The sequence below is a fragment of the Labrus mixtus genome, chromosome 17 (assembly GCF_963584025.1).
Source record: "Labrus mixtus chromosome 17, fLabMix1.1, whole genome shotgun sequence".
Classification (NCBI taxonomy): Eukaryota; Metazoa; Chordata; class Actinopteri; order Labriformes; family Labridae; genus Labrus; species Labrus mixtus.
Genome location: NC_083628.1, coordinates 23,468,813 through 23,495,490, shown reverse-complemented (window position 1 = coordinate 23,495,490; position 26,678 = coordinate 23,468,813). Strand labels below are relative to the sequence as shown.

General features: G+C 39.7%; 1 protein-coding gene across 4 annotated transcripts in view; it reads right to left on the bottom strand.

The window, feature by feature from the left end:
- lrrtm4l1 (leucine rich repeat transmembrane neuronal 4 like 1) overlaps positions 1 to 26,678 on the bottom strand; it is a 64,076-nt gene that overhangs the window by 14,148 nt on the left and 23,250 nt on the right. The gene's annotated exons all lie outside the window — the stretch shown is intronic.

The following is a 26,678-nucleotide window of genomic DNA, read 5'->3' as shown; positions in this document are numbered from 1 at the left end:
AATTAACATCGTTCTGCCTCACCTTGAACATGGCATATTCAGCTTGAGAATATCTTTAGCAAATGTATTTATAAGTTGTGAAAAAGTCAATAACCTAAACCAATACAAGGTGGTTCTTTTTTCTCTGTTCTTGTTTAATCTAGCACTGATCACTTCGCAAGAAGTCCATAACCATGACTTATTGATTTCCCCTCAGACCACATATGTTAATTTCTCCAGAGCAAAGCCGGACGATTTCCTATAATGAATTTCCGTATATTGCTGGTATAAGTCCGTCCGTCCATACTTTCCCACCTCATTGCAATCACTCAGCCCTAGCCTGGAGCAGGTACATATTAATCAAGGCCAGGGTGCTGTTGTGGTCTGGTGCAAAGTGATCAGGAGAGAAATTGAGTATGCAGAGCTTTGCCTAGAGAGGGATGTCTGTTGCTCTGTGTTTCCAAAACAACTGGCTCTTTTAGCATTCCCTCTTGGAACAATTGTCTTGGAAGTTAGGATCATACTTCTGCAGATTTTCCAGGCTACTCATCAGTCATTTATATTGTATGAGTTTCAGAGCTATTTTTTAACAAGTATTTTCCACTCATTCTTGAAATACCATATGTAAGAAAATCTCTCCAAGCATTCGGTGTCCAGTGTCCTTGGATTTGGATCATCTGAAAGCAGACAATTCTGACGGTTGACCTTGATAATCCATACCTCAACTGCTTTGCTCTCAAGCTGACATCGATGGCCCCTTCTGTTGTGTTAATAAGCTCCTCGTCTGCAGTTATTTAAAGCAGCAATGGTTCCAATTGATTGTGTCCCTTTTCTTTGCTCTTACGTCCTGCACATGCATGCTTAGGATTCTCCACAGCGAAGTCTCTCCTTTCAACTGGCTAGCCAACAACTTAGTGCCTCATACCGAATCTGACTTCTGTCTGATACCATGTTTAGCTATTCAAGGTGATATAAGGACATCAGTTTTCAATCAAGACCATTCTACAACAGGTTGAAAGTCATTTCAGATGTTGGTGTAAACAGTGGTGTAGGGAAAGTTTATTAAAGCAGCAGACTTCAGTGTCGAGAAATGAAGCCAATGCTAAATTGCCTAACAGGCGGGTGCGTAGTAGCTGTTTGCCAGGAGGTTAGAGGCTCGCCTCCACTCCACCTTTTTAGTAACAGAACTCACCGTAAAGGTAATGATGAGGTTTCTTCAGTGGGACTCTAACATGATCAAACCCACACACACTTTGGGGTGAAATGCAAGGCAATGTTTTTGACAGCTAAGACAGTGAGAAATGTGGTATTCAGGGTGGTATGCCCTACAGAGAGTGCTGGACCACCTGGTCTGCACCCCCCCCATTTTTCAGAACGTCTACACTATAAGGTGCTGTATCAGCACACCAGGGATCTGGAACAATTCCAACAACCCCAGCAATGATATTCCTTTTTCTTCAAACCTTTGTCTCTACATGTCGGACATAGAGCGGCTCGGGGAAAGCTTCTTTCCTCAGGCCTTCAGGATGATGAACTTTTACCTTTGTTGCCCTTCACAGTGTGAAGCGTGTTCTCCCCTGTGGATGTCACACTTGCATATTTTCAACTAGAAATAACATCAAACAGCCAATAAGCGGTGTTCAAGAACATGTGGTACTGGAGAATACCTCTAAAGGGCACAAGAGAGAGCTCAGTCAGTATGCAACTACATGGACACACTCGAGGAGGTTACTATTTTAAATTAAGAACTAACATAATATTAACACCAATCTTCGATCAGCTCAGTCCGGTGAACAAAACATACTATAGGCAATGTCCCACCTCTGGTTCTTCACCATTTTCCTCTGTGCTTGGATGTAGTGGTCCTGGACTTGTTTCAATTTGTTTTTAGAGGTTTTCTTGCCTGCTGGCATGGCAAGTTTCCTGTATAGTGGCATAGATACATTGTACATATGTGGATTATTGCAGACTTCGATCCATCAGCTTGTCTCCAAGATTTTGAGCTATTGTTGTCCCTGCTGCTGTGAATATTGCGTCAGGTTATTTTTTGAGGACAGCTGACAAATGGAAGCTAACGATGGTGAGAGAGCAAAAACTACAAAAGTACTTGCGCCTCAGACAGTGCGAGAAGTGCACAAATACACAGGTCTCCATGACAACAGTTATGGCTTCTGAAGGTTTAAGACATCAGAAGATAACATAAATATAGAGGTAGTTCTTGTAGTGTAGCCATATAGAGATGTTCTGTTCTGTGGTTTCATATTTATATGAAATGTTTAAATTTACTTTGATTTATTTTAATTAGACCTATTATCTTCTTGGTAAAAAAACAGGTATTTGAGTTCTGATGAACACAATCAACTGCTCTCTTTGACCTGCAGGAATGTTTGCATTTCATCTGCAGTCAGTATGAGTCACTGATTAAGACAAAGCACCCAATGAGTAAAACTCAGACAGACTCCAAGGACAGTTGAGACACCAGAAAGGCTTTAGAAAAATCTCTCATTGGTGGTAAAGTCCTATAATCTCTTGGCTCATATAATTATATTACTGAGCACCTTTTCCTTTAATGGACCTAGTCTATGTTCAAACCCAAATCCCTCTTCCGACCCCCCAAGATGTCCTCTATAGTGCGGTCTGAAGCTGAGCTACAGGGGGGTTCTGCTTTTCCTCATTAAACACCTCTTCTCTGCAGCTGACAGCTTACAGCTGGTGTTTTATGCATATTTTTCTTCAAATTTTAGTTAAAGCCATCCTTAAAGCCATTTTGAAAATGGCAGGTCTTGTAAAGGCCATTGACACAGTGATAAATCATAGCTGTCAACATAGTACCATACAATTAAAATGTTTTGTCTCATTTTCTTTGTTCAATTTTATTTTTACATGGAAAATTCAACCGATAGGTCACCGACACACAATAATGACTTTCTGTTTGATATAACTCAATAATATCTTATTGAGAACAGGAGTTTTTAATGAGAATTCTTGTTCCTGTGGTCAGAGACATTTCAATTAATCATCACTTTATAAGCATGAATTACTCATTACCAAAGAGACTCAAGAGATCCAAGAGTCAGCATTGTATTTTCATAGAGTGCATAATGTTCAACTTCAAGTCTGCTCCGTTTTTGTTCAGTCTTGCAAAAGTACTTTTTAATGTGGAGGATGTGAGAAAATTTCCTTATTTTTTTTTTTTGTTCTTTCACGTCTTTCCTTCAGACGCTGAATCAGTAAACATCATTAAATAGAATAAAATCTTTCGTTGACTTTATGAAATACATCTCTGGATGTACTACAATGCATTTGATAAGATTAACTATGCTAGGATTGTGTGAACACTTGTTATGTCCCATTATTTGCAATGGACAGTATTTTGGACTCTGGTATATGGGAAGATATGTGATTACCAACAAAATAGAAATCAGTCAGCTTAAATTTAGCCTTTCAAACGAGCCATGGCTAATGCATAATGCATTGCTGTGCTATCTGCTATACTGTAAATATGATTGTTGTCAATAATGAATGTTGGCCATTCAAAAGTGTAAGTGAGCAGAAAAGAACTTATTGATAGCTTTCTAATGTCCATGTAACAGCCAGCTGTACAAATATAAGGTCAGCTGAAAGGTTCTTAATTACAACTGATTGTTGTTAATATTCATTTGAACCCTTTCATGCACAGTGAACAGCAATTTTTAAAGCTGTTTTCTCTTTAAATGCATAGGTTTCTATGGACTGGTTTAACATGAGCCACTTCACAGAACGTCAGCAAGCCATCCCCATACACTGCCCTCCACTTTCCAGCTGTAGTATGTTTAGCATAAACTTCTTTAAAATCATGGCTGCTGATTGAAGGTCAGAAATGCCATGTAGGTATCTTGAAAATCCTGCCATTCTAGAAGTACCATGTACTGTAGGTGATGTTTTAATGCATCATCAAGTAACAACTTAACCGGGGTACAAACAACAAGAAAATCCAGCCTGATTTGGGCCTTTTTCCTCCCTTCCGACAATCCTGAACAAAATCCAGATTTTTTTTTTTTTTAAAGGTTGTAATCTTGCCAAATCTTGCCAAATTTTCCTGTGGGGGGGTCCAATCTACATAAATCACAAATATTTAACATGTTAGTGCATCAGCCTGTTGCATGATTTTTACTCTAGTGGACACTTTTGTAACGTTAGGGCTACACTGCGAGGACACTAGGGGTCGCGCTGGACCACTCAAGTCGGCGCTTTATTGGCGTATACCCACTGCATGGTGGGCTTGTTCCGATTCTCTCCCGGACCTTTCCACCCACTCTTGATAGCCACTCAAGTTTTTCGCTGTAGATTACACAATAGGTGACTTGGCATCAATGAATGCACCTGATTGGATAAACGTGCGTCCCTGGACTCATTTGCATAGAATAGAGCTCTGGTCTATTCTTGTCCAGAGAGAGTGCCAGAGCCCCTCTTGAAACTTGCTGCAACGATCCCAACGCGCACTATGCGATTGCCTCTCTGGCACTCCATAGAGATTGATAAAAATAATATAAAGGAATAAATAAAATGTTTTCCTTTGAAGTAAAAAAACGTTTAATAATTCCTGCACGGAACAGTTGATTTGTTGTCCATCATTTGTGTGCTTGGTTAAAAGTCTCCTGCCTGTGAACTGAAAACTTCTCTGATAACAAGTATTATTGTTTGTCTAGTTTGGTTTGTTTAGTCAGTATAGCTCGTTCAGCCAAAGCTTATTATTTTAAATCTCTGAACCTTCAAATGATTTCCAGTGTACATCATACTGAGTAGAGGCACATTCATTTTTTTTAAGGGTTTCCTTTTCACTTCAGATATGTTCTTGATGAAACGTCTTGTAACCCTTGAAAAATCCCACACTGTGAATTCATAATCCAGCACTGATAGTGACATCAAAATAGTCAGAAATATTCATACAATGAGGTAAAACATTGGACATGCCACATTGCTTCTATTAAAAGAGGGAAAAACAATCATTTCTAATGGCAGGATTTAAAAAAAAAAAAATAATAATAATTTCGCAAATTGTTGCTTGGGTTTGATTTTTTTCTTATTTTTTTAAGAACTATATAAGAGGCAATAGTTATGGTTATATAAATAATACCTTAATCCTTAACTTAAAGCTCCTGCCAGCATTTTTTTATTTCTTATGGAACTGATCTGACATACAAAGACAAACAACACCATACTGACCTTTTCTATTATACTTATTATGCCTATTACTTGAGATTACATGATCCATTGGGATACCTTTAAAATCAATACCAATATGGACAATTTATATAAACCAGCTGTTAGCATTATCTGCTTTTGGTTTCTTTTGTTCAACATCAGTATCTGAAGAGGAGAGGTGTAAGATTTTGCAGTGGTGTAAGCTGGGGTTTAGACGCTAGATGAGCACATAAATGACAAGACAATTAAAGTATCAAAATAATGCAAGAGATGCAGTAAGCACAACCAACATGATGCAGCACATAAAACAGCTCTACGTTGAGAAGCTCGAGACACCCAAACATAACGATAACATACACCCAGTCATTACCATTGGACTGTGTTGTCCAAACCACTGCCCGACGCCCAGCCACCACTACCTGACTGTGTCGTCCCAGAACCACTGCCCGACGCCCAGCAACCACCACTGGACTGTTTCATCCCAACGCCCAGCCACCACTACCTGACTGTGTCGTCCCAGAACCACTGCCTGAAGCCCAGCAACCACCACTGGACTGTCATCCCACACCACTGCCTGACGCCCAGCAACCACCACTGGACTGTGTCATCCCACAACCACTGCCTGACGCCCAGCCACCACCACTGCACTGTGGCATCCCACAACCACTGCCTGACGCCCAGCAACCACCATTGGACTGTGTCGTCCAAACCACTGCCCAACGCCCAGCCACCACTACCTGACTGTGTCGTCCCAGAACCACTGCCTGACGCCCAGCAACCACCACTGGACTGTGTCATCCCACACCCCTGCCTAACACCCAACCACCACCATCGGACTGTGTCATCACTCAACCACCGCCTAAAGCCCAGACACCATTATCGGGCTGTGTTGTCCCCACAACCACCGCCGTCCTCATTAATGTACGACCTGCTCCAACCTCCACCTCAGCCTCCTTCCTGCATAATATACCATATGCTCTTTTGTAAAGTGTCTCAAGCGTCTTGTTATGAATTGGCGCTATACAAATAATGATTAATTGTTTGGTTGCCCAAACAAGCACAAGAGCCACAGAGAGTGCACTGATGTCAGTAAAATTCTCGCTGATGATTTAACACATTAGACTCATTACAGACATTAACACAGTTGTTACGATCCAACTTTTCAAAAACATGAAATAAAACTTGCTAGGGGACACAAAGTAAGATGTTGAGAAAAGTCAGTGTTCTCTTTTTTTAACAGTATATCAGCAGACAACTAGGGTCAGACATATCAGAAGATACATTGGACAGGGCTCCGAGCTGATTAAATGAAACCTCTTCTAGTGCATGTCTAAATTTGATTCACTTCAAAGATTTCACCGTATTCCCTCTAGTAAGGATAGACTGGCCAAAATATAACCTGACCCAGATGAGATGTTTGACTGTTGTAGAGCCACCAAAGAGGACTTTACTCAAATGTTTTGGTCATGCTCCAAGTCGAAAGAGTTGGATGTAGTTAAATAAATATTTGGGATTTTTAATGAGGCCTTTGGTCTAAATTTACAACCTAGCCCTACAATAGCCTATGTTAGCTTTTTTTAAATGAAATAAGAAACCCAGATAATCACCTTCAACAAATTGAAGTCACCTTCACTGGTTATTGAAGAAGAATTCAAAAAAACTTTACATGACACATCATCAAAGGTATCATAGGAAATGACAAGAAACTGCATGTTGCCCTGAGGCAACATTGTTCCGTAATGGAATCGCACAAGGCCATGCTTGGCTTACTGTACTAGGTTGGAATACAAGTACATTTTATTTGTAAGGAAAAGAGCGAGAACGATCTAAATGCATTTTCCATTAATACGATTTATATCCACACATATGATTTGATGCAGGAGATGAATCAGCCCCTTTTCTATGGCGCTTGAAAAGGGTATAAAGCCCAAGAGGCCCTGGCAGTTTATGAGAGTGAGCATTAGGTGCCATTTATAGTGATGAGGAAGGTGAGGTCATAGTGACAATCCAGCAGGGAGAGAGTAAGAGTGAGGATGGAAATGAGTACGAGGATGAAGACAGTAGTATCACAATGGTAGAAAATCAACAGGAAGAAGTTCAGAGTAAGAATGAGGAACCTGTAGGTTTGATTGGCAGGCTTGATTAGAGGTCACTGGTCTGTTTGGGTTGAAAGAAAAGGGCAAATCAAATACCCATGTTGTGTGCAGTGATCAATGTGCTACTCTACCAGTGTTTTTTTTTTATGTTCAGAGGAATTGCTTCCTCAACTTTAATGATCAGTGAGGTGCATTGGTGAGGAAGGAGATTTATTGTGTATGTGCTTGTGAACAGACAGCTCCTTTTGTGTATGTGCATGCTTGTAAGGAGAAGGTCCATATAAACATAAGCTCATTGTGATTTTAAAATGTTTTACCTTGAAATGACATGTAATCCAATGATTTGATGAGATAATTTGATGATATGATGATTTTGTTTTATTGTGTCCCACAATGGTACAATAAGAGCAACAGCTGGATATGAAATGTTACTTTTTTTTAAATATGAATAGATCATTTGAAAGATTGTTGGGGTCGATAACGATATGAATATTAGGGAAAGAAAAAGTCTGATACCAATATATAGGCCGTTTTTGCTCTTAGATCTATCTTCAATCTGTAGAGATACACGTCTTTTGTGTTGATCCCTAAAATGCAGTTATGAAACACTTGTGGAAAAGATATATAATGAAGACATGATGGTCAATCAATTGGAAAGTAACTGCGCATGTATGTGTATCACCGCTTGAGACTCTGGAGGATGATAATGCACACTCTGCTGTTTGAAAGAGAACTGCTATTTATAGTTTATAGATATGCTAATACGAGTCATTGGTTAATAATATTACTGAATACTTCCTGTCTCTCTTCAGCTGTATAGAAGCAAAAAGCCCCCCCCCCAAAAAAAATAAATCTATAAAATTGGTTTCATTAAGGCATATACTGTAGGAAATGCTCCACCTATTTCCACTATGGATATTTCAGTGAATAACTGCTGTCTCACTTGTAGTTGGTCAACAAGCTTCATTCATGTGTTTTTGCTGTTTAAGTGCAGATGTTGTTGTTTTTATTGTAGTATTGGTGGGAACAAAACAGCTCCGGGTGGATTTCCATCTGGAGTAGAGTCAAGCCTGATTTTTATAAAGCCTACGGAAATTTGAATTGATCACATTTATAATCTGGCTGACAGAGACACATATTTATGTAGCACAGTGTATTAAATCTCATCTGTATTTCATCCCTAATACCAGACACATGAAATGCCTAGTGAAATGGGGCCAAATGACAAATTTGTACCTATTCATAGAACTATTTCATTTCCAAATAACAACCGGTATCCACTCATTCCATTCATGTAATCCTTTCACTGAGGAAAAACAATTTTCTCACATACTGGAAACAAGGCATTTGCATGTGAATATAATAGTGAAAATTATCTGAAATCACAGGATACCAGGCTCAGAGTGAACGCTGTCCCATTCTAATTTGGTTTTGTGCTTATTGAAAGGGGCGGTTGGGGGCGGGGAGGGGTGTTATTCATGCACTTTCCAACTCCCCCAAATTTAAAACAGCTCTGACCTTTTGATGAAAAGGCTGCTCATCAAAAGATTTCTATCGGCCTGATAAGAATCAGGGTTGTTTTCTATGGATTGTTTCATGAAACTGCCTCCCTATACGTTTTATCTCAGTGTTCCAAAAATAGATGTGTCACTTGTCATGTTTCCTGGACTGCAGGGGCCAAATGTGCATGATCCCGCATTAGCTTCCCGGCTTGGATCAGAGGGGATAAAACATGACATCATAAAAACTCATATTATGCAAAATTGGATGACTCTAAGGGTTTTTTTGGAGACATGGAAATTAAAATGCATCCAAATACATCAGCGGTCTAGCTGAGCGCTATTAATCCAACAAAAGGAAGACACACTTTTGTATTTGGGCTTCCAGGCCTCCAGTTTTCTCGTTCTATGGCCAAAAACGACAAGCCTGTTAAATAAGTTTAGTGTTATTCCATAATATTCTGCCAAGTGAATGTTTCGTTTTTCTTTACTCTGCACAAAACCCTGCCATACTGAGGCAGTGCCAGTAAAACAATGATTCCATGCTGTGTTTAATGTCCTTAAAGACTGTAGGAAACTACGTGACATGTGAATGTTGTCAAATTTTATTTCTATTTTTGATTAAAATAAAATCATGCAGATGCTGTTTATGTGTCCCCAATCAGCTGTGACTTTCTCATGTAACAGAGCCTGCTCCTAAAGAACTGCTAAAGAGCTGCAGGATGAAGCTGTTGACGCTGATGCTGGGTGCAATTGAGTAATTAGCACTTCTACTGAAACTGCTAATGACAGTGTTAGACTCAGAGGTTACTAAAGAGCAGGTGTAATGTGACATTTAACTGAAAATAGCAAACATGAATGTGATACCTTTTAAAAATGTAAGACACGTTATAATTAAACTAATCCTGGAAACTAGAACAACATGTAAGTAAAGTATATTGGGGAAAAAACAACAACTTTTAAAGCACCAACTCCCTCGTGAAGTGAAACACTTTCAATATAGAAATGGAGAAAACCATTGAGAAATGAAATGCATTACAGAAAATGCCATTCCGACATTGTCCTTCTTCTCCCCCCCTAACCCTAACCCTGTAAAACGATGACCTATATGTTTTGCTACTTTGTGGAGAAATTTTGTCTGATGTGTGTTTGCTTCAGATGGTTAACTTTCTCAAGGTAGGAAGTACGCATCATGTGGAAAATAATGTGAAAAGACTGAAAAGACAAGTGTTGTTTGGTAAGCTTGATTCCAAGGATTCCCCGCCACAGAAAAACTGAATAGAGACTCACAGCTTGAGAGCACATATAACATTACCATTGCACATTATCTTCTTTTCAAGGCTCTGCTCGTGCTGTTTATCACATACTGACCCATTGTTCAGTTTTGTTCATGCAAAACTGCATTGATTCTTTCTGTAGAATCTGGACCGTCATCTATTCTGTATACGTGTATAAGCTCTTTCATTCAATATAGTGGTATGTGTGTTAGCAGTTACAGAACCTTCTTTAGATATATTCTTTATTAGCCAATGTTGTTCATTGGGGCAACAAAAACAGGTTACATTTTAATTTCTAAAGCATTCATGCATGTTCTGTTTATTTAACCCTTTAAAATAGAAGTTGGCTATCACTCAGACTTTTAAAGTGACTCAATGTTACCATTGTAGAACTACATGAAGCCAATGTTAAAAAAACAACCAAATATATAATTATAAATATATAAAGGTGAAGATGTATATATCACACTTTATATTCCTGAGCACAGCAGTTCCGTTTTCCTCCTTGTAAAGAATTGTTTTGGTGGAACCTTGTGTATAACAATGAACTGATGTGACACAATCCTGCATCTATTCTTTTAATAATGAATTAAGCCATTCACCGTTATTTCCAATCAACAGTTCACCATCTAGTTTAATAAATGAAGAGAAGAATGTCGTATCAATTATCATGTATGTTTCAAATGAGGAGTCAATCTAGAATACATCATGTTTAGTAGATGCAGAAAAAATTGTGGTTGTTGGGAGCAGCTAACTAAGCTTTTTTATTTAAACATTGAATAATACAATTCATGAGCCTCTAAGTCGTTTTCAGTCCCAGTATACACCTACACAGGCAGCATGTTATGTGCAGATCTTCATCAGCCTACAGATGTGAATATGTCTGATTCCATGTAATAATGAATTATTTAATTCAACATGATACTTTCAATGATCAGAATTGAAGAAGCTTCATTTTTCCTTGGCTTAAAAAGCTAACTTTTCAGACTAACGGGTGGTCACTCTAAGCAGAGAAGCAGCATTAAGCAGTATAACATTGCTCTTCAAAAAGGAGTGGACTCCGTGGGTGGCTGTGGCTGCTGCCTGATTCCAGCAAACGAATAATATGCCTATAGGGCAACATCGCAAAAATATGTTATCTCTACAAACGTCTCCGCTCCCTTCTGAAAACCACACTTTAATAATTCAAACATTTGCAGAAAAAATGTCAGAGCATGGTGAAATTCAAATTAATGACAAGAGTGGAAGAAAACATACTGCAAAATAAAGTCAGTTTACAGCCAATAGAAGGACACTTAAGAGGAAAATATCAAGGCAAGCCGAGGCTATCAGATAGAGATAATACTGGCAACTCACAATGAATAAAATCAATAATTTGTGACAAAGCAGATACAAGATGAGAAAACACGAGCAAGGATAAAATACGGTTTCCAGCAAATCAGTGCACTGAAAAGATATTCTCAATTGAATTGAGTGAACATCTTTTCACCTAACTGATGTTGGACAATCAATTGTGATGTGCGCACATAATGCTATAAACTACTAACAAATGGCTCCTATTGACCAATATGGAAAGGCACAAAGAATCAAATATGTAATTGCACTCAGCATTTCAACAGAATTTCAGACTGCTCATTCAATAGAAATCATCAGACAGACATCTACAACTCCATCATCATAATAGATATAATTGGTTTACTGGTCATATATTTCAGCTTTCCATTACTGCAGCCCCGCTCTCTTACTCTGCATGGGTGAGATTTCATGTAACATTTCTCCTGATTACACATTATCCACCAACCCCTATTTTAATTATATAAATAGCACCTGAAATGGCACAGTGCCTCCTTTCTTTCCTCTTTTGATTCCAGCTGTTTTCCTGCAGGTTTTATTTCCCCTCATTGTCTTAACTCTGTTGGCTCACAGTCGGCTATAAAACTGCAAATGAGGTATCAAAGGTGCTACGAGGCAAGCTTAAATAAAACAGATGGGTTGATGAGTGTGTGCGTGCTCAGTCCCTGTAGGAATAGAACGTTACATAAGGGCTCCTACTATTGATTATTTCTTTATGATTGATTATTTTTCAAGATGAGTCATTCGGTCAAGTGGTTCCTGGACCTAGATGTCAGAGTTCCTCCTGGGTTCAACATGAACTTTCAGGGTTATTAAAAGGGTAATGAAGAAGAAATTACATTCTACCATTTTCAAGCCATGCCAGTATTGAGTCGGTTGATCTGTCATTTGGTCCCATCTGAAATGTCTTTATATTTATTGGATATAACGCTTTGAATATTACTACAGATGTTCATTTCTCCCCCTGGACAAACTCTTATCACTTTAGCGACTCCCTACAGCAATCATCAACTCACATTTTCATTTTGTTAGATACTTTGGTTTATAGACAACATCTAGCAAGACTAATTACAATCCAATCAGCTTTGCAGAGCTGCTTGCGTAGCTTGCAATCGTGTCCTCTTTAGGTGACAATGAGAACAAAAGGTTTCTCGAAAAGAAGACAGCTTAAAGAGATAGCCCTGGATTTTTTTTAACATGTATTTTAATACTTGCTGGATTTACAGTGTGGGAGAGTTTAGGAAGCTGTAATCTGTCAAATCAGTACTCACACAGGCAGTGAAGTTATGCCTGGAAGTGGGTAAACATCTGGCTATGGATTAATGACGGAACACTGTCTATAGCAGGGGTCTGCAACTGGGGGCCCGGGGGCCACATGCAGCCCTCGCTCAATGCGGCCGCAAGTCAGTTTTATGTATCAATAACTTCAAACATTAAGAAAACATTCAGACAGAATCTGCCATGAAGGATTTCAACCTGAGACGCCAATACAGCATGCTCAAATACTATATGTTTTAACACATGAAAAAAGGAAATATTATTTGATAAGTATATGTCTGGTTCTTTGCAAGATATAAGTTGATATCATTTGCTGTAAAAAGTTCTGTAAATCCGGGGTTGTGTTTTGCGCCGCCTGTTCAGAAGTCCAAGTCCAAGTCGCAGTGAGTTCAAACCCGACCTCGGTCCTTTGCTGCATGTCATCCCCTACTCTCTCCTCCCAACATGTCCTGTCTCTCTTCAGCTGTCCTATCTAATGAAGGCAAAAATAATAATAGTAATAATTCTGTCAAAACTTTTTATGAAATGTTAGTAAAAAATACTTTAATAACCAGTAAAGACTCTGTTCACTGCAATGACAAAGTGGCTTAAATTGGCCTTAATTTTGTCTTTAGCGCATTCATTTCTATTTCATATTTAAGTATGAAAATATAAAAGTTGGTTTAATAAATTCTGATGATCTGTATCTAGATTTGTTGCTTTTGTTAAATTATGAGTAATTATAATTCTCTAACTGAGAGTATCCTAGTATTCAGTATGAAACAATTTGGCCCTCCGGCCATTTTTGAGAAAAAAATGTACGAGGCCTTCTCAGCAACCAAAGTTGCCCCCTCACTGGTCTCTAGATTTGTTCTCCGGATTACTGTAAAGGAATGCCATGAAATAATAGTTTTTTTTAATAGTTTTCTTTCCTGTGACAATATCCTGGTTGAAACTTTATGATGAACAATGGATTTGATGTTTTGAGGCCAGTATGCTGCACCTTTTCATAGCATGACCAGTGTACACCTTTTATAAAAGAAAACGAATCATCAACCAAAACAGATCTGTAATGCAGCATGACACTGGACGTGTGCAGGGCATTATGAGGCACATCTGCACTACTACTGTGCAGAATGTTTTGTCATCTGTGACTGTCGGTCATCAGCAATGCAGGATGGTATCGTGAGTGGGCCGAACCCTATCCTCTTAACAGTTCTGACCAACCAGAATTTCTTCATGGACAAGAGCACATCTACGATCGATGGAGCGACGCCTGTGAGCTAGTCCATGCAGGCAACTCAAGCTGCACTGTTATCACACCGACATGTGTCATTCACCACAGTCAGCTGACAAATATATCCTCACAAATTGGCGGTCTCTCCCTCTACTCTGTCTTTGCCTGCTCTGCAACAGTCCTGCACTTATGCGTTCAACACCTCCACCTCCCCAGCATCCACCTTTTGACTTCTCATAGGGGGGATGAAATGTTACCACGTCACTCCTGAAGTTCCTGCATGTAAAATGAATCTGCCAGGAGTGATTGGGTGGAGATTCTTCCAATCACAGACAATGTTGCTGCCATGAACATTTTCAAACCATTACGAACGGGTGTTGTCTGAATGAACTGGATATTATTCTACATTGATCATTAGTCAGAAAATGTCAATCGGAATTCTCAAAAGCCCGAGGTGACGTCTTCAAATTGATTGTTTTGACGAACAGCCAAGCTGATGGAAGTACTATCCGTGTACAGTTCACAACCACACAAGACAAAGGCAGGAGTCATCAAAAAGTAGAGGTTTTAATAGTGAAAAATGTACTATCAAAAAAGTGGCTGATTTTGGGGTGCAGATGACCTGGCAGTTAGGTCTCGCCCCATGTACAGAAGGCTATAATAGACCTCCAAGCAGTCGGCTGCAAGTTTCAAGTTCAAGTTTGATCTGTGGCTCCTTTTCCATATTGTTTTCCTTGCTCTCTGCCGATTTCCACATAGTCCACGTGCACTGCGTTCCATCAGTGCTACAGTTTTGCTCCATGGATGGTGTGTACCCTTCTCTTACTGGTCTCTTTCTGGAGTGTAAGCGCAGCCATGAGCAGCTGTACACACATCACATGAGAAGTACAAGATCACACAATAGTGAAGAGGAAAACGTGCAAACAACATGTTGCTTAGTCTTTCTGTGGTTGCTTTGTTGTACGTTTGATCCTGTTCTGATGTAATGTTGATAAAGTGATGGAAAATATGATCGCAGTTTGTATATTGTGTTTTATTTTGAAATTCACCAGAAGCTCTGTGCGTTACCTAGTCTGACTTCCTGTCCTGCTCCATCTATTCTGTCCAGCTTGACGTGTGCCTGCAGGCTATTCCGTCAAAAAAATAAGACTTGCAGCGTATTTGAAACCGAGCAGGGCTTAGTGGCGCTGCTGGCACGCTCCAAAGACGGGCCGCGGTGCTTGCTGTGGAAACAGGAGCATTGACTAGAGTGTCAGTGAGAAGTGCCATAGTGCTCTGCACTCACAGGTTAGGTGAAAATTGGCAGTCTCTCGACCCACTTTCGAACTCTATCCACTGTGCTATCAAACAAAAAATCTGAGAAAAATGCATCTTATAAAAGAAAAGAGTTGCTGATCGATTTGTTCATTAATTCCTCAAACCATTTAGAGCCGAGGATAAGGAGATGACTCTTTCACATGGGGAGGAATGGGGAAGAGGGATTTAAAAAATCACAACTTACCATGTAATCCATTTATAAACATTTAAACATCAGCAGGCTATCTTATTCAGATCAAGGAATCTAGTCAAACTTGTTAAAACTGACATATGTGCAACGTGTCACTGGGGGTCAGAAGTACACAGTTTGTCATTTTAAGGGTTCCTAAGACCAAAATATTGGTTTAGTCTGAGCAATATATCCTTCAGTTATATCACGGTTGATCATGTAACAGCAGCGTCCGCCGTACACGTCAGAACAGCAAACCTTTCCAACATGTCATTTCACATCTTCTCTACCTCGGTCATTTCCTCTCGGGGATGCAAGTTTTATAGCCTGTTTGTTTGCTTGTTAAAGTTCATTCCCTTTCTTCTTTTTCTCCCAGGCTTTTAATGCATACATTTAAAAAAAGGAAGAATCAGCATAAGCTAGCCTTTAAATGAAATAATTCCTTTAAATAACATAAACATCAGCAACATTGTTCCTATTATTTTCCTGTCCATCATCTCAGCACTATCAATGTAATTGTTTAGTTACTGTATCACACCCTCTATGTGCAAAAGTTGCAGGAATGCACTTTCCGACGTGACTCTGTGGGAGGGGTGTGGGCAGGTGTGTTGTTCACTTTGATCGGGGAGGTGTTGTAATGTCATGATACAGATGGTTTCACTTCACTATCTCCACATTTGAAAATATTTGTGCCTTCCTGCCGGCGTTGCCGTTATTAAGACTGTGGCAGAATAAGATGTTTGTGTTTTTTTTTTTTGACAGAACAAGTGAAGGTGGGTGGGTTGATGCTACTGTTATCTGCGGATGAAATATACAGAAACTGCCAACGCCTGTGGCAAGAGGAAAAGGAGGGGGGGGCAGATACAAGATTATAAAATTCAATTTAGGGCAATGGAGGGGGTGGATCTTTTATATAAGGTGCCACAGAGCTTCTCCCCCCCCCCCTCTTTTCAGTGGAAGACACAAACACACACTTTCTAAAATATTCTGTAGAATCCCTCCTCTGTGTTTTTGTTGTGAAATCCAGTAAAACAAGAGATCCCTGTTTGTCTTAGCTGCAGGGCCGAGCCAAGCTTCAGATTCCTGCTAATAATACACCGCTCATTGGGGCTTGAGTCGGTGTATGACTGTATCTCTCTGCATGTGCGATAGGGGGAGAAGTGCCTGGGGTGAAGAGCAACGTTTTACACCCATTCTCCGTCCGTGTATCATCATCCGGCTCAGCCTCTGCAGGGACGAGTCATTTTTGAGGATGACCCAGCAATTGAGGGAAGAGGCCATGAAATTGCCCCTCTGAGATAGTTAAGAGGTTGTTGTCCTGGATAAGTGGAAGCATTTCTCACCGAGGTGGTTGGCAGACATTGTCGCCCAGGCAGCTGTTCTCACGACGGCATTTTTTTATTTATTTTTCAAAATGATGATAAACTGAGATGTTTTTCCTTGTTTTCTCAGCCAGAAAAAAAACACTTGAGTGAAGCAGAGAGAAACCTTTGTGTTGGCCTCATTAGCCCCCGTGTTGCCATTAATAGCAGTTTATTTATTGGCTGACAGCAGCAGTGTAATGCTTCCCACAGTCTCGAGGTGCAATCTGGGAGTTTAGACACTGCATTGAACAAAAACAGAAAGCTTCCGATAAACTACAAAAGACCTCTTAATAATTAAATCCTTTAAAACTCTATCTTGCTTGATAACTGAAATGATGAATTGAATAATTTAAGGCCAGAGAGGATTCCATGATGCACACATTCAAAGCTGCTGTTTCTGTGCCTGGAAGGGAGAATTTGAAGGGAGGAGAAAAAGTGGGAGAGCAAAGGACTTAACTGGAATATGAGACCTACTGTATATTCATTGAGATCTCTCTCCGCGTGCCTGCACTTAAGCTTTAAACGGTTCTGTAAAACTGATGAGGTGAAGGGGAGAGGGAGCGGAAAATGAATGTGTTCTTCTAAATGTTTTTTGGACCAACGCCTGTCAAGTGGAGCGGAACTGGAGGGAGGAAAATTAGCCAGGAGACATGCAAAGTGAGCGCCGTGGCTGGATGTGTGACATCCCTCTCTCTCCAAAGCCGTTTGAGGAGAGGAGGTGTTCAGGCACTGTATCTCTCCGAGAGGGGAATAGAGTGCTTGAAGAAGCACCTGGGAGAGACACGGTGAACTGGCAAATCTGATTTTTCTGCAAACTGAGACAAAGAGAACCTCGGTTAGTCAAGGTTGGTTTCTTTCACTGCTTCTGGGATTTTTTAAAAAGAATTTCAATCCATTTACTCTTTATATGCTTTTATTTCATTTAAACTACCTCCCACCCAGATTATCAATCACTACAAATGGATGTATGGATGTTAGGACTTTAACATAGGGCTGTCAAGGTAACCTCCAAAATGAATAACCGTGATATTAACAAGCAAGCATAGAGGCTGCCATGACAACTGCACATGAAGTCACCTCACTCCACCTCATGCTCAGACGGAAACAATGGAAACTGCACTAGTGCCTAAACTTAATGTAACATCTCTCCTTTGGGAACTTTTCAGCTCTCAGCAAAGTGAAAAAGGAGAAACAGCTCATTTAAATGATGCAATTTGTTAAATCTGCACCCTAAAGATCCCTGTGATACGAGGAAACACAGTGAATCTGAGCTCTCCCTTAGCAAATAGTATCTGGCCTGCAAGATTATATAGATTTTCTTAACAACAAGTCTTGACAATAGGTGACAGAAAAAACCTTCTTGCTACCAGACACCGGACAGCGCATCACTGCAGCATCAGTTATCCCCACAATCCCCTTCTCTTTAGCCTTTTGCCTCCAAAAAAGTGAACAGTGAATTTTTTTAAAAACCCTGTACAGTATGATTTGTGTAGAAGAAGTATATCATTTCAAAAGCAAAGCAATAAAATAATATCCAAATCAATATATTTGGTCAAATTATAGATTTTTTGTTGAAGTAAGCCGATGTGTTGTAAGCAGAATAATGTGTAGATAGTGGGTATGTTGATGTGTGTGGTGACTTCCCTGTTTCAGGTCATTAAAAGAAAGGAAGGAAGGTTCCATGCTGCTTTAACAACCCACTCACTATACATTATCACTTACTTGATACACTCCTGAAAATCAGACATTACATGCAATCCCTGAAAACTCTCAGTTCCTGTGGAGCACTACTGCCCCATAGCATAGATTCAAGCAGTCAGAAAAGGGGAAGCAGTATATCAGTAAGGTCAGTCAGGCAGAGAAAGCTGACCAACAAGGCTGGGCAGTTTGACCTACATCAAGTACACTTGTGTTTTAATTTTCATCTGATGCTTTATTATTTTGCTTTCGTCATCAGTTGTGATAACATCACAACATAAAGCAGGGACCTACACTTTAATCTATTTTCCATCTGAAATCCAAAGACAGATGTTCCTCATTTCTGTCCCTCACTTCCAGCTACCATTTCGCTGCCAGTGTGAAGGATACTGATTGGACGGATGACTGTCCCTTCGCCCACATATGGCATGTGTTAAAAGTTGTATTAAAAAATCCAACTTCATCCTTTAAAGTCTCCTTCCAATCACAAAATTAATTTTGCTTATCGACACTTGACTTTGAAGAAATAAAAAAACAAGTCTGAGGCTATGTAAGCAGCTCAGTGAGGCTGATTGGATGGTAATTCATTTTGCTGGAATTTGATCATAAACCAAAGAATCTTACAAAAAAAACAACATTTGAGCTGATGATTTCACAAGAGGAGATGTTAGGAAACATCAAATTGATTGCCACATATCGTTCTGGATGGTTCTGTCAGAGGACGCTGAGTTCCATTAGACAGCAGCAGATCAGGGTTTTTTTTGTTTTTTAGTTAGTTGCCTCCCCGCTGATTGAAAAGTGGTTGAGCAGTCTTCACTCACAAACATTGATGAAGCAGACAGATTTAACGCAAGAGGGATGGAGTCGCACTGCTTTGCCTCACGCTGGAGTCACTCTGTGCTCTCCTACTTTCACATTTCTGCCCTCCTGTCACAGTTAGTTTTTGTGTTTTATGGTCAGTTTCACACTCAGTTTGTAGAGCTCCTGTTGTGTCTGCATTGCTCTTTGCACAATGGCAGCTGACACACTAATGATGATGGTGATGTTTTGCAAGTCATCTCATAAGCCAACATCCAAACACTTTGTAGCCCAGGGACGATGTGTCACACCCGTAGAATCAGAAACTATGGATAGCCCATTGCATATGAGGTATTAACCTGAGACTGTTATTCCTTGAAAAAGGACAAAAAACGACTATATGTTCATATTTATGTTACAGGCTTCAAACTTTTGAATTGACAGTGACTTGCATTCATCACTGAGGTTCCTGCTTGATGTTATGACAAAGCCTGATAGTCCCTGTGGGAAGGAGGTCAACCGAATGCGGTCCATGACAAAGTGATATTAGCGATAATGAGGCCCAAACCTAAAATTAGAATTGCAAAATCATGAAACATCATTTTTTGTTTTTATCAGGATTTCATTGTTTTGGAAGATGAAGACAAAAGTTGCCCTCCTCTGCAACTTTTTTTTTTTTTTTAGGAGTAGAGTTTCTAGTCCACAAGGTTTTCTTTCACTTTCATATTTCTCTTGGCTGAAAATAAAATCAGCAGAATTTCAGCACAAACCTTACTGGCTAATGTTAACTCAAAGGAACCTGTCATTGTATTCTGAGAATTGTGTTTATTACAATAGGCTATTCAGACGGGTAGGGTTAGGGTTAGGGTTATTGTAGGCAACATATTTAACAGATTTTTATGATCATTTTGATCCAGCACACTAAAGTGGCCATAGAAATTACAAGTAGAACCAACAAAGAACTCTTTGAAGAAAAGTCTTACTGAGGAGGTGGAAGAGTCCAACACGAGACTTTAACCCAGAAGACTGGCATTGTGTTAGTCTGAATTAGTTTTTAATGCTGCTTTTGTTAACTTTTACTTTTTGTCAGTTTCTATTATTTTTAGTGCAAGTTTGAGTTTATTTGTAATTTTGGAAATTTGTCCGGGGTGAGTGTGTGACAAGCCCAAAACTCAGTTTTCCCCGTCTACACATAAACACTACAGAGTTTCTGAACATCTTCACCCTGGAAGACGTTTTAAAAAAGGTGAGTTTTCAGTGACCTAAAAAGCTGTTTGCATGTGTACAAAAGTCCAAAAAATACAGAAAAACTTATGTTTTCAAAAATGCCTGCCTATGTGTGGACTAGGCCTAAGTGTGCCTGTTGCTGGTATTCTTCAGGGGTGATGCAGGTAGTTTTTAGCACCTACTCTGCAGTTTTGGCTTGAAGATGTGTCAAGCTTATTAGTCATTACAATTTTGATGAGTGAAAGACCTGTGCCAATGTATCCACCGTACCAATTTATTCCATTTGTTGGTTTTTAGTTTTCAACTTTAGAGGCATTCATGTAGGAGCATACATGCAAAATCAAACACTATAATGAAACATGTATGTATCGAATTGTATTTTTATCATGAAACCAAATTTCAATTATTTTAAACTTGTTTTAAAAGCAAACAAAACCAAAGTCATGATGTTTGCTAATGCAGAATCTAAACCATCTAACCTGCCGTCTTTCTCCACTTCTCATGGTACACACATTTGGTCTGCTTCAAGCTGCAGATATCTTGGTATTTTAATTGATGAATCTCTGTCTTCTACAACTCGTATTCAGCATCTGGTAAAGAGGTTGAAGCTGAAACTGGTTTTTCTAGTCAATAATCAAATCCGTTGTTTTCCTGTTGAATCTAAGAAAAGGCTGCTTGTTGTCACTTTTCTGTCTATGTTGGACTGTGGTGATGTTTTAGACATGTGTGCCTTGTCTAAAAGCTTACTCTGCTCTGGACTCTGTGTCATGGAGCTCTGAGGTTCATCACTAATCTTAAATCCCTCATCACTGTTTGTTGTATGCACGTGTCGGATGGACTTCTTTGACCCTACACAGACTTAAACACTGTCATATACTTATCTAAAAGTTTATCTTAGGTCTACTTCCTTCATAGCTTCTGACCCTCATCAGTCAGAACAGTAGAGGGACAATCCCAGGACCTTTTCTTGCTGTCTGTTTGAAACCTCAGAACTGAACTGAACTGGGGGAAAAGGTGTTTGAGTTCGCTGCTCCCTTTACATGGAACGAATGACAAAAAGAGAAAATGAGACTTAACGAGCTGCTCTCATTGAAGGATTATAAGAGGATGTTCAATGACTTGGAGGCGGACACATCTGGCTGTACATGTTCTCCCTGATGTGTTTGTGGGCGATCTTGACAAACATTTGCTGTGTAGATGTATTATTTGTGTCTTTTGATGTCTTCTAAAATGTCTTTGTTATGTTTGGCTGATTGCTGTTTGTTTGTTTGACACTCTGTAAATTGTGCTGCTGCCTGTTTAGGCCAGGACACTATCAAAAAGAGAGCTTTTAATCTCAACGAGTTTCTTTCCTGGTAAAATGAAGGTGAAAAATAAATAAATAAAGTGCAATAGAAATGGTGCATATGGTTTAAAGCAGAACCCAGTTCAGAATAAATGGACTGCACCTTCATGTGCAGGTGACTTCTCTGATCAGGCAACATACGGAGTCATAACACTGTCACTGTGTATTTAATGTAATGCATTTGTGCAGCTGTTAAAGCCGACTGACAGCTCAGCGGTGATCAGCTGATGTCCTCATCACAACCGGACGTCTCCGCATTGTTTCCTCGTGTCTCCCTATGCATCTCTGGTGGGAGGGAATATGACGCAAGTGGGGGATGCAACTTAAGACACATGGGATGTACCCTGTGTATCAGTGCAGGAGTTCAGTTATCCACTCGCTAGTGTTAGTCTCTGGGTGATGAGGTACTTTCATCTGGGAACGCTTCTTATCAAGTTCTCAAATCCAAAATGTGCACAAACACTGTCCCTCTTTGAAGATTAACTCGGCCTCTTTTAGAATCTTTAAATTGATAAAAAAAATCACAGAGGGCAAAAATCTCAATTCCTTAACATTTTAATTAATTTCCTCACTCCCACATGTTGAGGCCTGTTCAGTATGGCCTGTCATACTCTCAGGATTTGAATATAAATTATTTTGAGTCTCAGTTTTTTCTTGTAAAAATAATACTAGTTTAGTCCTACCAGATATATAAACAATTACCAGAAGTAATTAGCTGATTCCGATGCTCTGTATATGCCAGCTCTGATTGCCTTTCAGTCAGATGGGGACTACTATTGTTACCACTATTCATATTTTTCTGAAAATAGGAAGCTATCAAACATTCACAACAACTCCACAAAGAAGAGATGAACTGTATTCCCCTTTCATCTCTTCATATTTATATTCATTTCACACATATGAACTCACATTGTCACTTTCAGGACATTCAGGTCCTGAGATTTTCTGGTATTGCACATGTTCCTCCTCTCGCAGTAGGAGATTGTCTGTGTCTGACGCACAAGTTGAACTAATCCAATTGGTACAAGTGAGGGAGTGCAGCTGGGTAGCCCATGCAGGAGTATTACTATGACGTACTGTCAGGTCTTTCATGCTATACCAGCACAATAGTAGAAAACAGTGCAGAGGTACCTGAGGTGAGAGTATTAAAAACCTCCACAGTGGCTCACAGAAAATGTCCCAGACTATGACAGTAACTCTTGCATTCAGGGGCAGGGGTTTAGCTCAGTTAGCGCAGACACCCCATGGACAGAGGCTACAGTCTTTGTTGCACTCACTGCAGGTTCTATTCCAGATTCTGACACTATTTGGGTGATTTCATACCCCACTTTCTCTAGCCACAATTCCTCTATTTCTATAGCTGTCATATTAAATAAAGGCCTAAAAAGCCTTAAAATGAACAGCTGATTTCACCCATTGGCTCACCCCTGACCCTGCACAGACTTTTTTACTACGGGGGGCTGGCAAAATTGGCCTTTCTTGTTCGAATGGGCACATTTCAAGGACCATCCAGGAAGTTTCACCTATTCTATTTTTCTTACATGCACAATACTGCTGCTCACCCTGAAAATATCAGGACATTGTCAGGGTGAGCAGCATATGAGCTCACAAACAGCTACATTGTTCACCCAGACTTTTCCTTGACCTCTTCTTGATACCCTTACGGTTTCTAGCAGGTGGAAATCATGAAAATTTTACAAGGGAACGTGACCAACTCAAATATGATGTACACTGTAAAGGAGCTATACTATTGCCATGCTGCTGGCCAGTCTTTTCTTTTCAGCTCTTTAGTTGATAATGTAGAAATGTCCCAATAACCTGTAGCATTTAGCATTATCTGTCATTATAGCATTGACAGACTTTGCTACGCCCACCACCATCTCAAGTTAATGTGGAAATGATGACCGTGGCGTCCTTTTCACACCATGTCCTGTCTCCTCAACCCCAACCCCAACCCCCAGCCAAGAGGGAAAGCTTTTTGCTGAGAGGGACAGGTGTTAACAAAAAGTTTGGAACATTTCAGGGGCAGCTGTTCTTATATTTTATTTAGAAATGTTCAGGAGTGAGGAGGAGGATGTGAATGCAGCTTGTGTGAGAGCTGCCTCCTGGTTTAACCTGAACTAAAGCACTGATAAGACGGAGTAAATGATAACACCTGTCTGGGATTAATGAGGCTTTCATGTTGTAAGCCCCCAAACGTCCAGGAATAAAGGGAGAAGGTAGAGTGAACCCTTTCCTGGTGGGTTGACACCATTCATTAATTTAGCGTCTCCCATGACAATACCTCACTGTTTCTTCACCACAGCAGGGTAAATATGTGTGTTGGCTTGTGTTCTTCAACATTACCATCCACAGGGACTGCTGGCACTGTACAGAGCCCATAATACAAGGCACAGCCAGCTGTGTTGGCCAGCAAGATTGTCCTTTCATCACGCTAAACAAGCCTACGCCAGCCTCTCAATTATTAAACGGCTGAAATAAGAAACAGCGTAAAAACCACCTCCCTCCCAACAATCAACAGACCGCTGTTGACAACCTCCAACGGTACTGAAAAGGACAGATTGTTTTTTAGATGATGAGATTTGGATTAAGGTTATGTGGAGGGAGAAAAAAAAATATTGATGCTGATTTGTTAGAGAAATGTTGTCATGTCAGAAGAGATAATCAGAAGATTGCTTGTGTTTTGCAGCAAATTGCAGACAAGCTGTGTTCTAGTGCCAGATGTATGACTAACATGGCAGGCACAGGGCTGCACATAACCCTCGCCTGAGAAGAGGTCTCGGAGCGTTTTCTGCGCTTGTTTTAAAGGTCCTGAAATAAACCAGCGTGTCATAATGTCAATTTGTTGTATTCATCACGGAGCGTAGCACTAACCCCAAACTGATTACATATAAATGACAGTTTTGGAACATATCTAATGTCTTTTTTTTTTTTTATTTAATTTTTTAATGTTCTTCAAAGTAGCTAACTTAGATGCCACATACTAAATCATGTTAAGATTGTGGAGTATAGAACTGGGCAACTGGGCAATCAGATTGATATTGGATACATACTGTACAATGAGAGAAGACCATGCTTGGAGTCTCTAAAACAACAAAGCACAAAAAAATGCTTGGTTATTCTATGTTACCTCAGGGTTATCAATCTCTTGCAATACTTTGGTGTTGTTCCACAAACAGAAAAAGCCCTAGATTCGCTTTTTCTTAGAACATTCTGCAACTTAATTTTTGATCTCCGGAGATTAGCTCAGAATCAGGCAGATGGCGCTGACCTTGCTCAGGGACCTTGTTTTGTGCTACAAAAACCAAAGGTATTACTCTTTAATGTGTTTTTGCTAGATTTTCGATGACAATAGATTTCAATGGCGCAAACTAAATGAATGAAGTGTAGACTTCTATACCCAGCACAAGGACGTGAGTTCCATGTTTATCTGCAGAACTGTTAAGGGAGTTAAGTTGAAATGGATCCTTATTGGCTTTTGATTTAACATTGTTGTTGCCCCTTCACCCACTGGACCGTAGTGTTTGAACTGCTCCATCTAATCAAAGAGAGCACCCACTCAGTGATTGCTTGATTAGCTGCTGGCTAAATAAATAATGTGCATAAAGATTGAAAACACAAATGGCAATTTCATGTATGGAAATCTGCCAGTATGAAAGGAGATTGTCATGTATTTATTCAGTATGGTGAACTTCCAGAAATCAATTGAATCTTCATATACTGTTCATTACCAATGCCTTCCAATACTGCTCATTATTTACATGTTATCATAATCCACAACAACCTTGGACAGTTTTAGGACTTCGAGCGGTTACTACCTGTACATTTCCCAGCTCAGGGTATGTAGTGGATCGTTACAACTCCTTTATTTTCATGTTAATTATGCATATAATTTACTCCCTATTGAACACAATATATGTCCTAATTAAGATAAACAATACATTCAGCATTCAAAGTTTTGCACATTTACTTTCTGTTCTTAAGCCAAGCCTATCCAAACTTTGAGAGGATAAAGGGGGTGTGAGACAGGTAAATTCTTCCTATTTCTTTATAGACAAACTGATTTTTTTTCTTCTTTTTTTTTAACTTTCACCCCTGTTTGACCCATTATTGAGGATAACACAGGTGTACACCCATTGTTCTTTCAAAAGAATGCAACTTGAGATTACACAAAGACTATCTCCATTTTTGAGTTTTCCGGCTGGTGATTGTAATTGCCTGGGTTTATAAATATTCTCCTTATCACAGTGGAGGGATCGACATTTAAGCCACGTCATAAACTTTGGGATTACCGTAGTGCCTCTCCTCGGTGCAGATTAACATAAATCTCCCCCACACAACAGGGAGAGAGTACTCTGTTCCAGAGAAACAGCCCATTTAAGGGCAGTTACAGGGCATGTCCATCCAAACCACAAACATTTTTTGAGATGTCTTAAAGGCCCCATGAAGCAACTCTGCATACTTTTCCATGTGATACCAAAACTATAAAAATCATGATCAATACCAATGCACTTGATCCATCCTGCACAAATTGATTAATGTTGCAACTCTCAAACTGAATAGAGTTATTAGCAATTGGGAAGTTTACCTTTTCCCACCCTCAACCCTCCCAAACACACACAAGCAGACACACACACAGACAAATATTGCACACACACGCACACACATGCACGTTTAAAACGAACACATGCTTAACAAGTTGCTTAAAACATGCATGAGCCATGCCATGCAGGAGGTGAGAGGTGTCTACAAAACAGTTAGATGATGTCCAGTTATTCACCGTCCTTTAGAGTACAATACATTAGAATTTTTTTAAATCTTAAATTCATTTTGTTAACAAAGTCATAATTTTGATTAAAAGTTAACTGAGATAAATAA